This window comes from Trachemys scripta, chromosome 4 (genome assembly GCF_013100865.1).
Source record: "Trachemys scripta elegans isolate TJP31775 chromosome 4, CAS_Tse_1.0, whole genome shotgun sequence".
NCBI classification, from domain to species: Eukaryota; Metazoa; Chordata; order Testudines; family Emydidae; genus Trachemys; species Trachemys scripta.
In genome coordinates, this window is record NC_048301.1 from 91,874,703 (window position 1) to 91,887,822 (window position 13,120).

Consider the following 13,120-nt stretch of genomic DNA (forward strand, 5'->3'; position numbering starts at 1 on the left):
TGTTTTGCAAATTTCCTAGCAAATTGGCAAAGAAACAGCACTTAATTTTAAGGGATGTTTTAAGCCACTGTATTTAAAGTTGTGGTTCATTTTCTTAATTAGACAAAGTAATTTTACCCGAGAAAGAGTTTACCTCATCTCTTCCCGACCCACTGACTCAACACCATGGTCAGATTTGGCATCCAGTGCTGAGCAGTCTGGATTTCACAGCATGGATGCTGCATGAATAGATGAAGAAGAGGAATGCTGTTTGGAAGCTGCTAGACAGGTGCTACTCAATAGTAGAAAACTCTGCCAGAATTACCTATTGGTCAAGTGGAAGTGGTTTTTGATTTGTTCTTTAGCCCATAGGATTCAACCAATGCTAGACTCCAAAATGTTCTGAACGGAGGATCTGTTACCTCTTCAGTCTTCTGGTCTGTGGCTCAGTCCTTGAAGGTCCACTTAGTGGCAATCTCAGGTTTCTGTCCTTTGACCCCAGGAAAGTCAATTTTCTCAAATTCCATGGTGGTGAGATATCTAAGGAATCATCTGTCTCTTTCCACTGGTGAAAGAAATGGTTCCTTTGTGGGACCTTAATGCTGGCTGCCCTTATGGGGTTCTCCATTTGAGCCCCTGGTAACATGTTCTCTGTCTTTTCAGTGCCGGAAAGAAGGCTTTCTTGTTGCTATGACATGTGCATGGGAATAAGTGAACTGCAGTCTTTAATGTTAGAGACCCTGTGTATGCAATTTTCAAGGACAAAGTGACCCTAAGGCTGCATCCAAAATTTTTGAGTGAAGTATTTTCATAGTTTCCACTTAACCAAATATACTTAGTAGTAGTCTTTCCTAAGCCACAGTCAAACACAGATGAGCAGTGCTTTCATATGTTAGATTTGACATGAGGCCTGGCAATTTATTTGGAGAGGACTAAACCTTTTGTTTATCACCTTACCTTTTGTCTCCTATGCAGATTGGATGAAGGGTCATGTGGTCTCTGCCCAGGCAATTTCTAGGTGGATAACTACAATGGCATATGGAGTAGCTCAGACCACAAGCTCCACAAGGATTATGGGCTCATTCAACTAGGGTCCAAGAGACACTGATTGCATTTCTCAGTGGTTTTTTGATATTTGACACTTGCACTTGCATGCTGGTCTTCTGTACATACTCTAATTAAACATTATGCTATTACAGCTGTGTCTAGATCGAATGCAAACTTTGGGAAGACAGTTAGACTCCGAGCCCCATCTCCTACTAATCCAGTTTCAAGAGACTGTAGTATTCATCTGCAACCACAAAGCAAATGCCTGTTATTTTCCTGTATGGAAACTGTTCAAGATGTGGGTGCTAATGTGTATTCCATGACCAGCCCTCCATTCCCCTGCAGCGGAGTCTCAACTCATAATGTTTAGTTTGAAGGAACTGCGGGGAGGGAGGAAGGAGCAGCACTGCCCTTTCATAGCCATAAATAACTGGGGGATGGGTCAGAGGGCAGGGGTCTCACCCCCACGGGTGCTGCTAGCGAAAGTTCTCTGGCATCAGTGAGCTGGGCGATCACACACCTGAGTGGAATACACATCTGTGCCCACATCTCGAAGAACAGTTACCGTACAGGTAGTGAATCAGCTTTTCTCACCCACTCTATTTCTTAAATTTCTCATCAGTTTTCCACCACTGCAGGGAACTCGCTGCTTTTTTGTTGTCATTCTGCTAACTAGGAAAATGGTCAATTTCTTAAAGCAGATTACCAATTTTTGTTTGTGTCCAACCTATTCCTACTAAAGTGAAAAAAAAGTTACTTTGAAAAATATATAATCCTGAGAAAATTCTATCCTAGCCAAATGGTTTAGTGATGTGAATGAGTTCCTAAGTAAAAGTAAAATATTCTGTCCATAATACAGTCTGTATTGTATAAAAATAATGGGTAGAACTACAAAATTACAGTTTTCAATGTCAAATTTATCTGAAATTTCAATATAAGATCATAAAAACTATTTAGTTTACTTGTCAGTAAAATACATATTAAGTTAATGCCTATTCAAAAACCACCAAACAAATGTAAATTAACAAGACGTGACTGTATCTGCTGTTGAAGTTTTTAATAAAAAAAATTTCAATTTACATTAATAAACAATTAGTTAAAATATTGAGGTGTAACAATTTTCATATATTATGAATATAGGCCCTGATTCTTCAGACATTACACACACTTAATTCGAAGTATTGAAGTAAATGGTACTCATCACTTGCTTAATATTTAAGCATGTGTGTACGTATTTCAGGATCAAGGCATTTTTAGACCACAAGAGTTGTTACATTTTTTTAAAATGGAATTTTTCTCCTTGTCTGTGAAATTTCCAGAAACTGGATAAGAGAGGAAAATAAACAGTAGTTAAATGGTCTGTTTTCAATATAGCAAGAAGTTGAAGGTGCTGCCGTGTTCGGTACTAGGACTCCCTCAGATAGGGATGGGCATAGGTTGGATGCAATTGGAAGAAAGATCTACTCCTCCACCTCCCTGGGTTTGCACATGGCAAATTACAAGGTTTTTTTTTTCCTCTTGACAGATCACCCATCTCCTTATAGAACTCTAACTTCATCCTGGGCTCATTACTTGAGCAAAGCTCAGAACTTGGTTGCTGATTGGAGAACATCAGCCAGGCATGCTCTGAGGGCCGCCTATAACACCTCAGATTCAACAACTAGGGCTCTGGCCACTGATACAGTTTGGAGAATATGCTCATGGTTTGAACATCAGGCCTGGCCCCAGACTGAGAAGTTTATTGAAGATTTGCCCTTTGAAGGTTCCTACTTTTTTAGTAATAAGATGGATGACAGTCTGAAAAAGTTGAAAACTGGCAGCGACAGCCTGGCCTCTGGGGCTCTTGCAGTCTGCATCTACTGCTAAAAAAGAGCTATATTATACACACTTTCAATTTCAAAGACAGTCTCCTGTTGTTCATTATCAACAGAGTACCCAGTCTCAGAGGCATTACCAGTCTCTAGCCTCTTCTACAATGGCTCCTGTAAAAAGAAAGCAATACAAAAGCAGGATCTTCATCCTGGCTCATCTTCATTACCAGCTACCCTCCCAACCATTACTTTTGACAGGAGCTAGAGAACCATACACTTCTTCTGTAGTTTTGACCTCTTCTCCCATTCTCCTTAGCCTGGTGTGAGTACTTCATATCATTGGGTTTTAGATACCTTCAGACCGTTGTACAATCCAATTTCAAACCAGATCTCACTCTCTTCCCCCACCCCTTTGGGAGCCCCTCTTGCAAGAAACTCCTACTGGACTAGATATGTTCCTTTCAAAAGTGTGAAACAGAGGAGGTTCCTGTGCAACACAATGGGAATAGATTTTACTCCATATTTTTCCAAATACCCAAGGAGGGAGACGATCTGAGACCCATCCTTGACCTTGGAAACTTCAACAGAATATAAAACAGGGGTTCTCAAACTGGGGGTCATGAGCTGTCAGCCTCCACTGCAAACCTTGCTTTGCCTCCAGTGTGTGTGTGTATGTATGTATGTATGTGTGTGTATGTATATATATATATATATATATATATATATATATATATATAGTGTTCAATATAAAAATAGTTTTAATTTATCAGAGGGGGTCACACTCAGAGACTTGCTGTGTGAAAGGAGTCACTAATACAAACCATTGATATAAAAACGTTGAAGTTCTGGGTGCTAACAGTGGGGAGATGATATCACATCTCTGTCCACTCTTGACTTAAAAGACATGTAGTAGTAATAAAACCTGTCCACATCAAGTACCTTTGTTTTGGTGTGAGAGCAAATCACTTCAAATTCCATGTTCCCCTCCCCCCCTCATTCGATTGTCCACAGTGCCAAGAGTATTCACAAAATACCTGTTATCTATAGTACACCTCAGACAAGGAAATATTCATTTACCCTTAATTGGACTATTGGCTACTAAAGGCCAGCTTGCCACTGAATCCTTTCTGTGGTCTCTAGGGCTCCTTATTAATTGGCAGAAATCCTCTCTTCAACCTACACAGCAAATCACCTTTATTGGGGCAGTCCTGGATTTCACTCAAGCCAGACTGTTCCTCTCAGAAGACAGATTTCTGAAAATAAGAGCTTCCCCAAACTCTCAAGGATCAATCCTGTTTGCAAACACCATAGTTTTTCCTAAGGCTCCTGCATCTCATGGCCTCATCAACTTATGTAAAATTTTTTGTCTGCTTAACAGTGCGGCCCCTTCAGCAGTGAGTAGCACCACATTACATACTTAGTGTTCACAGCTTGAAAAAGTAGGTAATCATCTTCTCCCCCTACTTCAAACCCCACCTCTCCACCCCCTTCTTCGGTAGCTTCACTGGTGAGAGATCAGAGACAGTTATCCAGAGACAGGAGTCTGGTAATTATGATGACCCCAGACTCCTCCAATCTAGGTTTGAGTGCTCATTGCCAGGACTTCTGTGTACATGGCCAGTGAAATACCTGGGAGTTCAAACTCCACATTAGTGTCCTGGAATTCGGAGTGTTGAGATGGGGCCCTAAAGGTCTTCTGCTCCTCCATACAAAATCACATGGTATAGATGCCCACAGACAATACTATGTCTATGTATTATATTTGAGGAGCACATTCAGCCCCAGTCTGCGGAGGCAAAGTATTTGCCATCATATTTACCTGATAACTTCCTAGCAGGGGAAGAGAATGTACAGGCGCATGCACTAAATGGGAAGTTGTATGATCAACATGAATGGTGCTGAACCAGTCTGTGACAGTATTATTCTTCCTCAGGTGGGGGAAATCACTAATTGAACAGGGCTTACAGGGACAGAAAATTGCAATCAGCATTTCTGTTGGATTGGAGCAGTTATCTCCCCTATGCCTCACTGCCCCTTACACCCTCTGATCATCAGTCCTAAGGCAAATCAGACGGCACAGAGCAATTGTGGCCCAGACAGAACGGGTCCACAGATTTTCTTCTATTGGACAGAGAATTGCTGGTTTGCCTTCTGAGATTGTCTCAGGTAGGGAAGGTTCTGACAAAGGGTCCAGTCAGTACTACCGCAATCCAGCAAGAACTCTGCCCTGAAGTACTACACACTGAAATGGACACAGTTTGTGTTGGGTGAAGACTAAAGGGTTAACCATGTCATGGGTGGGTATCCCGGCAATTTAGAATGTCTGTTGTACTAGAAATCTCAGGGGCTAGTGGTAACTTCCCTTACGGTTCATTTGACAGCTATCTTGGCTTACCACAGCTTGGTCAGGATAAACCTATATTCTCTCACCCCACAGTTCCAAATTTGCTTAAGGGATCGAGTAACGTGTAAACCCTTTAGTAGAACCTCCCCTACCTGAGACTTAATCTAGCCCTGACAATGCTTATGGGTCCACCCTACCAGCACCTGGCTCAGGCAGTCTTCATATATGTCTATCAAAACAGCGTTCTAAACAGCCATCACCTCTGCAAGGAGGGTTTGTGAGCTTTAGTGTCTTAATGGCCACTCTACCCTATGTGGTTGTACACAGAGAAAAAGTTGTCATGATGTCTCACTTTAGCTTTTGCCTAGGGTTGTCTCCAATTTTCTCATTGCAATGTGTCTCCCCAGATTTTCTTTCTTTCTTCCCCAGATCCCATGCTTACCCCCAGGAGTCCCATTTCCACTCGCTGAATGCTAAAAGAGCTCTGTGTTCTTGCTTACAAAGGTTCAAACCCTGTGGGAAATCAGACTGTGGATTACAGGGAAAGATGTAGAAGGGAATTTAGTTGTAAGTAATCTCTTTCCCACTAGATTAAGAGATGTATTGAACACTGCTCCTCTTTAGCCAGGAGGCCAGGACAAATGGGGTTCAAGACACACTCCTGTAGAGACACTCCACAAGCTATGTTCCTAGCTTGTCTAAGACAAGTTCCCCTGGTAAAGATTTGGAAAGCAGCAACATCAATATCCGTAGTTTCACTAAGCACTATTCTTTAGAGTGGACATTCTGTTCTGATACTTGAATTGCTAAAATGGTGCTACGGTCCATTTTTACCTAGAACTCCTTGCCTTCTGCTCTCTGATGGGGGCACTGCTTGCTAATCTCCCATTAGTGGGAATGCACAGAGGCCCTCAAAGAATAAAGAGGGGGTCATGTATGGCTAACTGTTCTTTGAGAGTGGCCTCTCTGCATTCTCACAACAATCTGCCTTCCTCTCTGCTTTGGAGTTCTTTCTATTTCAGAACTCTTCAGTCTAAGGAGAGGGAATTGAGGTGGGCATGGGGTACACAGATGTAGCTGATCGTATCAACCAAACGCAAGTGTTCCCTGCATACCCCAGCAGATACGTTTTTTTTTTTTATAGAGTTCTGCAGCTTGACACCAGAGGCTCCATGACAAATTAGTGTGAATGCACAGAGGCAGTTCTTGCAGAACAGTTACCAGTGAGTAACCCCTCTTTTCTGCATGGAGTCCCAGGCACATCTAATTAAGTGTTTTCTCCTCAGGATTTTCACTCCATTGCCCTGATTTGCCTATGCCACTAATGCTATTTCAATTTAGCAACAATACTAGATGTGTTACTAATTCCTGGTGTTGCCCACTGGTCTCTCTTCTTTTCCTTTGGTTTTCATGAAGCTGATGGTAGTTTTGATTCCCAGTCTAAGGCAGAAAGGCATTTATATAGTCTCACTATTTGTATAGGAATTGTATTTTTATGTAACGACTTGGCCTTTTTTAAATGTCGAGTCCCAGGCTGCTTCATCCATTTTCAGAGAAGCCCTCCCAGAATACTTGTTGGTGCACCAGTTCTTATCAAACATGGTTGTAACCCAATTGCCAAAGGAAAGATTTCACAAAATCTGGCATTTGATCAGGGAACTCTTCAGGTATCTGACCTCCAGTGTCTTCTGTTAATTGGGCGGATGATGACCTATGTGGAAACAGGTTCATGGTACTTCTGTATCCCATGCTCTAAATTTTCCTGATTTATCAATTAAATTTACTGAATCAAGAACCATGTTATTTTCTGTAAAAAGCAACAGAGGGTCCTGTGGCACCTTTGAGACTAACAGAAGTATAGGGAGCATAAGCTTTCGTGGGTAAGAACCTCACTTCAGATGCAAGTACTGAGGAAGTGAGGTTCTTACCCATGAAAGCTTATGCTCCCTATACTTCTGTTAGTCTCAAAGGTGCCACAGGACCCTCTGCTGCTTTTTACAGATTCAGACTAACACGGCTACCCCTCTGATACATGTTATTTTCTGCATCTCTGAGAGAGCTGAGATGGGCCCCCATTCATCTCAGGGAAATTGGTCATCCCAGGGATCTCATCACAATTGCTTTCTGGAGATGCAGTTTAGGGTAGGATGTTCTCTTTCTACTCCTAAAACTCCCTCTGGATTTAAAAGCCATTCATATGAAAAGTGACAATTACATGTAAATGGAATTACCGGGATGGAGCAAAGTATAAACAAACGAAACCCCGCCACAACCCTGAATGAAACAAGAAATTTTCGTGGTCTTGGACCACGTTGATCAAAGTCATTTACATTCAAACAAGGAGCAGTCTACAGGTTGACTGGACAGGCAGATGACAGATAGATGCAGGAGAATGAGAAGTAAACTGAGGAGTCTTCAAGTAGTTAGTAGAAATGTAGAGGCTCAGTCAACTGTGTTTTTCCAGACTCTTACAGATTTCTGGTCTACATCCTTGGACCTTCCGATCCAGGGACACGAGGGATTGCATCCAATAGAATGGATATTCAGGAGAGCTCATGGACTTTGTGCTCAAAAATCTAGAACACTTTGCTTATCTGAGAGTTTCAAGAGATTTTGAGAACTTGAAAGTGCAAGAAACTTATTTTTCATGACCATGATGATGTATTGGATTTCTTTCTAGGTGTGCTGTATTTGGATCTGAGAGCTAATTTCATGATGGTCCAAATCTTAGTGTAAGGAGCACTATGTCTTTTTCCTGCCACTTTTGGTCCCTTCGTTTTTGCTGCACCCTTATGTTTCCTAGTTCCTTAAAGCTCCATCCCTGTAGAAACTCCCAGTCATGAGAGTAGAAGAGCACTTAGGTGCTACAGGATGTTGCCAATCTTCCTTCTGAAGATACAAAGACTATCCAATGGTGGCTTTCCATTAAATTGATGTACAGTTAGCAGTAACACTGGCAAAGAGGCTTAATAAACTTGGGAGATTTAGCTGTCTAGACTGCTTATATGCAGCTTTTCCAGGTGAGATGATTGTCAGGCGCACACCAGAATTACTGCCCTACAAAATTTCTATAGCTTTTTGTTTTAACCAGTCAGTTTATTTGCTATTCTAAGCCCTTCCACATCCAGGAGAACGTTTCACACTTAGAATTTGACTGAGCAGAAAAGATTCTGTTTATACAAAAAGCAACCTTGTAGAAAATCTGACATTTTAGGACTAGAAAGAAGGGTGCAAAGGATCCACATCTGCTATTTCCTCACAGATAAAGTAGGGATAAATAATTGGTGAGAAGTTCAAATAAGTCTCCCTTATTCACTGAGGACTGATTCAGCAAGGCACATGACCATTCTTTGAGCAATATTGCACAGGGCTTAATTTAAGAAAGTTTACAGCATAAACTGGTTTTCAGTGCATTCTTTCACCAAGCACTATAAAATAGATCGCTGTTTCATCAGATGAAAGGTCTGTCAGTCTTTAATACGTTTTTCCTGCATAAAAACCTTCAAAGATGTCTGTCTGTCTCTTGAACTCTTTCTCTCAGCTCTGTTTCCTTAAAGTTTGTTTCCTTGCCTAGGAGGGAGAAAGGTAAAATTATTTTTTTTTTACTATGGTTTTATCCTTTTTCAAATGGATTCTATTCAGTTTTGCCTAATTTGTTTTTATTTCAGGTCAGGGGTTCAGAATTACAGAGAGGGGCGAGATATCTTAATAATTTTCTTTCTCTTCCTCCCACCCCTTAAGGAACATTTATTGTAGAGAGGAAGAAATCCTAGGATTTCCTCTTATTGAAAAGAAAATAGAAAAGAACAAGGGATTCTGCCTAGAAATGAATAATCTTTCACAAGTCAATCAGAATTTACAGTGTGTCTTTTCAGCTATGGCAGTTGGTTGGGGCAGTTTGTGATGCGCGCAGTATTCTGAGCAGCTCCCCCTGCAAGCACAATATTAAGGAAGTGGGAGGAAAGAAAATAGGGAGGCACCTCCGTGCTTGGAAGATTGGGGAGAATCAATTGTACTGAATCATGGGGCAACAGGTGCCCACTTTAGAAATTATGATAAGAAAGTAAACTTCACCTTTTCTGAAGGTGGAGTCTGCTTTTTTTGTTAATGTATAGTTTAAATATGCCTAAAGGTTGTCTGTTGGACAGCACTTACAAATCTCAAAATAAATCAACATTGTTGGCGTTCTCAGTAGAGAGACCAAAGATTGAATGGGCAGGGTGATGGAGCTACTTTCTCACTTGTCTCTCTTCCTGGTCAGGGCTGGCAGAATAGTATTTGGAAACTTGCTCTGCCACTGCCAATACTGTACCTGTTGTAGGTAAAGAGGACTTCCTTTCCCACCTTTCTTGAGAATCAGCATGCTCCATAATGTGTTAATGGGGGAAAATGCTCTATAATAATTGTACTGAGCTGTTTGTCTACTGTATTGTTACAGTAATATTTTCAAAAATTTTTCAGCTAGACTCAATTTTCTACTACAGTTTAAGAATGTAATGTATAAAGATATAAAAATGTTTTTTCCATTGACATAAATAATAAAATACTCATGACAAGCGAATACAAGAGATGTTAACTGAAAAGAAAAATGAATAATGGAAAAAATGAGATCTTGGCAGCAGAGGTGGATTATGGTTTTGTGGGGCCCTGGGCCAGAGTAAGTGGGGGCCCTTCCCCACTCCCCTCTTCCCCAAATCTTCCACCTGCAGTCTCCCCTGCCCTCCCCTGGCGCTCCTGCTGGGGAAATGGGGTCGGGTGTGGAGGCTTGCCCTGCCCCCCCACTTTGTGGTCCTGCTGGGGAGCCGGGTCGGGGCTCGGGGGCTTGCCCTGCTCCACTCACCTGGCGCTCCTGCTAGGGACTGCTGGTGGGGCACGGGGGCATCCATTTTTCCAGGGCCCCCCAATTGACTGGGGACCCTGGGCACGGGCCTGTTGGCCCAGTGGCTAATCTGCCACTGCTTGGCAGTAATATACTTCCAACCTTGTACATAATGGCCATAAGCTTTCAATGTGAACATCAGGAAATTACTACCTTTTAAAATCCAGATATTGTGTCATACATTGTTTTGGTCCAAATATGTCTTATATGAAAACATTCGATGCTTGATTATTTGTTCACATTTCATGGTCTCCTGTATTCTGTGAACAAAAAGTATTTTTTGGATTTTACAGTGTAAACAGGAAGTGAAGATCTGTTCATAAATCAGGTTTTGCTTTTTATAAGTAAGGGAAGCACAGTATGAGAACAAACCCAAAATTCCACTGTAAACAACTTGCATTTGAACATGGTAGCAGATGTTATTCTATCACTTTGAACTGTGCATCACTGAAATGTAGTGGGGATATCTTAAAATAGTCAGGAGTGGTGGCCAGAGACTGTTGACTACTATAGATGGTGAGGCTGTTTCGCTGTTGCAGTGAAATAAGCCAGAAGTACATACTGCTAAGGGCGTTCATTTGCTCAAGGTCAGCATGCTCAAAGTCAGCTGTTATACTTGTGAGCATGGTTACTGTCAGGAATATATAGGGCTTCTGTATGAATAAAGGGTACTGGTAACATGAGTTTGAAGAGAAAGGTTCACAGTTCTAAGAATTTTTTCTCTAAAGTTGCCAATGTTGGGGCTGGAAGTATAGATGTAAACAAATTGCTTTATCATAAGAAAGTGTTGTAACCTTTAACTGCTGAACAAATTTCTGTAATTGCCTGGCAGTCTTCTTACTTTGCTCCTTATGCTTTGTTCATCTATCTGTTTTAACTGGCTCTATAATTTAAATTTTTATTTCACAGTTGGCAGGTCATAAGCAAAGTCTTTAGCTGTCTTCTAGCCCTAGGAACCTTAATTCATCATAGCTAAAGCAGTTCAGTTAATTTGTAAATTTTCAGCCCAATGTCATACAGTCTCTGCCAAATCTAAGGGTGGGCTCCATCCTCTGTATTTTTGTATGTAAAGAGGTATAAATGCAATTGATCTTGTGTAATGTGGAAGGGGGAGGAAGTTACAAGTCTGCAGTGTCTCTTCCCCTGTCTGAGATGGCACATTAATCTTCCCCATCAGGGATGGGTGGATGAAGCAGGGCCCAAGCTCTCGTTCTGTGGCATTGTCTCTTTCTGATCTAGTGGATTTCCAAATGGAATTTAGATACTTCAAGGAGCATTAACTTTTCCTGTTTCCTTCATGGCTGCTACTGCCCACCTGCTGGGGGTTTCAGTGCATGTCACCATAGATTCTGAATTACCAGTGTTATTGGGATTAGATTTGTGAATCAGAATTCATGGGAGGATTTTCTTGGTTTTTAGAGCGATACAGTTTGACTGTGTAGTGGAATGCATTTCCTTTGACTTTGGAGTTCTTTGTTCTGCATATACATCGTTGCTAGGCTGACCATGATTTATCTACTCATCTGGTTACAGGAAAAGTGATGGGAAGTAGCTTTTGGGTATAGTTCAGAAAAACAAGAGAATAAGAACAGTTTAAATGGAATGTAATTTGAGCTATATACCAATTTAAATGTTCTGTTACTGTGTCATGAAATCTTGTTTTATAATTCATTTTAGAAAAATTTAAAATAGTAAATACTAAGGGTCAGATTTTCAAAAGTGCACAGGGCCCAGCAGCTTCCAATGCTGAGCTCTTTTGGAAATCTAGCGCTGTACTTCTGTCTTATAGCCTTATCTATGCTAGAAAAGTGCATCAATTTAAATAGATCTAAAATCTGATGAACCAATGTAAACCTCTAATGTATACACACTTAGACTGGTTTAACGCTTACTTTTATTGGTCTAAACCAATAACCTAAAATATGAATAAAAATGTGATAAAGATGTGAAAACTTCATAATATATATTCTTTATTAGAATTAAAATACACAAAACTGTCAAAAGTGGTGGTGACTCTGCCTGGCATAAAAAGTAAACCGGTAAGTAATTATACAGTTCTAGAATTTTATATGAAAATAAATTGTCCTAAATATTCACACTTCTAATATCATAGTGGTTCCTTGACTTCACCACACTAATGTATTTTAATTTTAAAGGGTTTAAGTACCTTCTGACAAATGAAGTGAGAGACATTTTTATAGTTGAAATTGATTTCAGATAAGTTAACTTTTTCTTCCCCCTCTCATTATGATTATTAAGTATGCAAATTGTGTTTGTAGATTATCAGATTAGTGTAACATGTTTACAAATGAAGTACATGATTACAAACGGAATTAGAGTATGCAGGGTAGAAATGAAATAAAGGTTCATCTTCAAATGCAGGCTGAAAATACCATGAGACCTTATTTTGCATCTGCATTGGGGAAAATAGGTATAGAGCCATATTATACTTGACTCTGAAATTGATGAGTACGATCTCTGCACTCAAGGGAAAATTGAGGGACTATCCCTGCTTCCCTGGGGAGCACAATGTCCCGAAAGGGGCAAGGAAGAGGAAAAGGCCATAGCAATGTCTACCGCATCCTGATTGGTAGAGCTTTTGCCAGCAGCACAGAGGAATAGTGAACTGCATTCCACAAAGGATGAGCTGTGGAAAACATTTTGTCTCTGATGCTTAATGCCTTCCAATGTTTCTATGTGGATACTATGGCTCCACACTTCCCCTAAACAGCACAATCTAGCCCATAGGTAATAAAGCAATAGAGAAATAGCTTAGTTTTATATAAACGTTTTTCAGTCAAGCCGCACCAGCTCTTCTGCCTTTCACCAGGCTTCATTTCATTTTTCTGTGTTTCCCAAAAGTCTGAGTTCTTTTATTAGCACTAAACAGGAGAACTATTTCATTACTGCAGAATTACTTGTTTGGTTGAATTTTTTTTTCCAAAGGACCCATTTAAATAAAAAAGGATTGAAAAAAGCTTGTTTCTTCAGAAAGTCTCTCTGTTAAAGATAATTTCAAAATCAGGTAATTTTGGAGAGCAGTGTATTGTGCCTTCTGGA

At 40.6% G+C, this 13,120-nt stretch overlaps 1 protein-coding gene across 7 annotated transcripts in view; it reads left to right on the top strand.

The window, feature by feature from the left end:
- HIPK3 (homeodomain interacting protein kinase 3) overlaps window positions 1-13,120 on the top strand; it is a 147,289-nt gene that overhangs the window by 41,399 nt on the left and 92,770 nt on the right. The window contains exon 1 of one of the 7 annotated variants that reach the window (XM_034769943.1): window positions 6,346-6,404. The exons of the other annotated variants lie outside the window; for them this stretch is intronic. The gene's annotated coding sequence lies outside the window, so the exon portion shown is untranslated. Of the gene's footprint in view, window positions 1-6,345; window positions 6,405-13,120 lie in introns of those variants that run through there. 7 annotated transcript variants of the gene reach the window in all.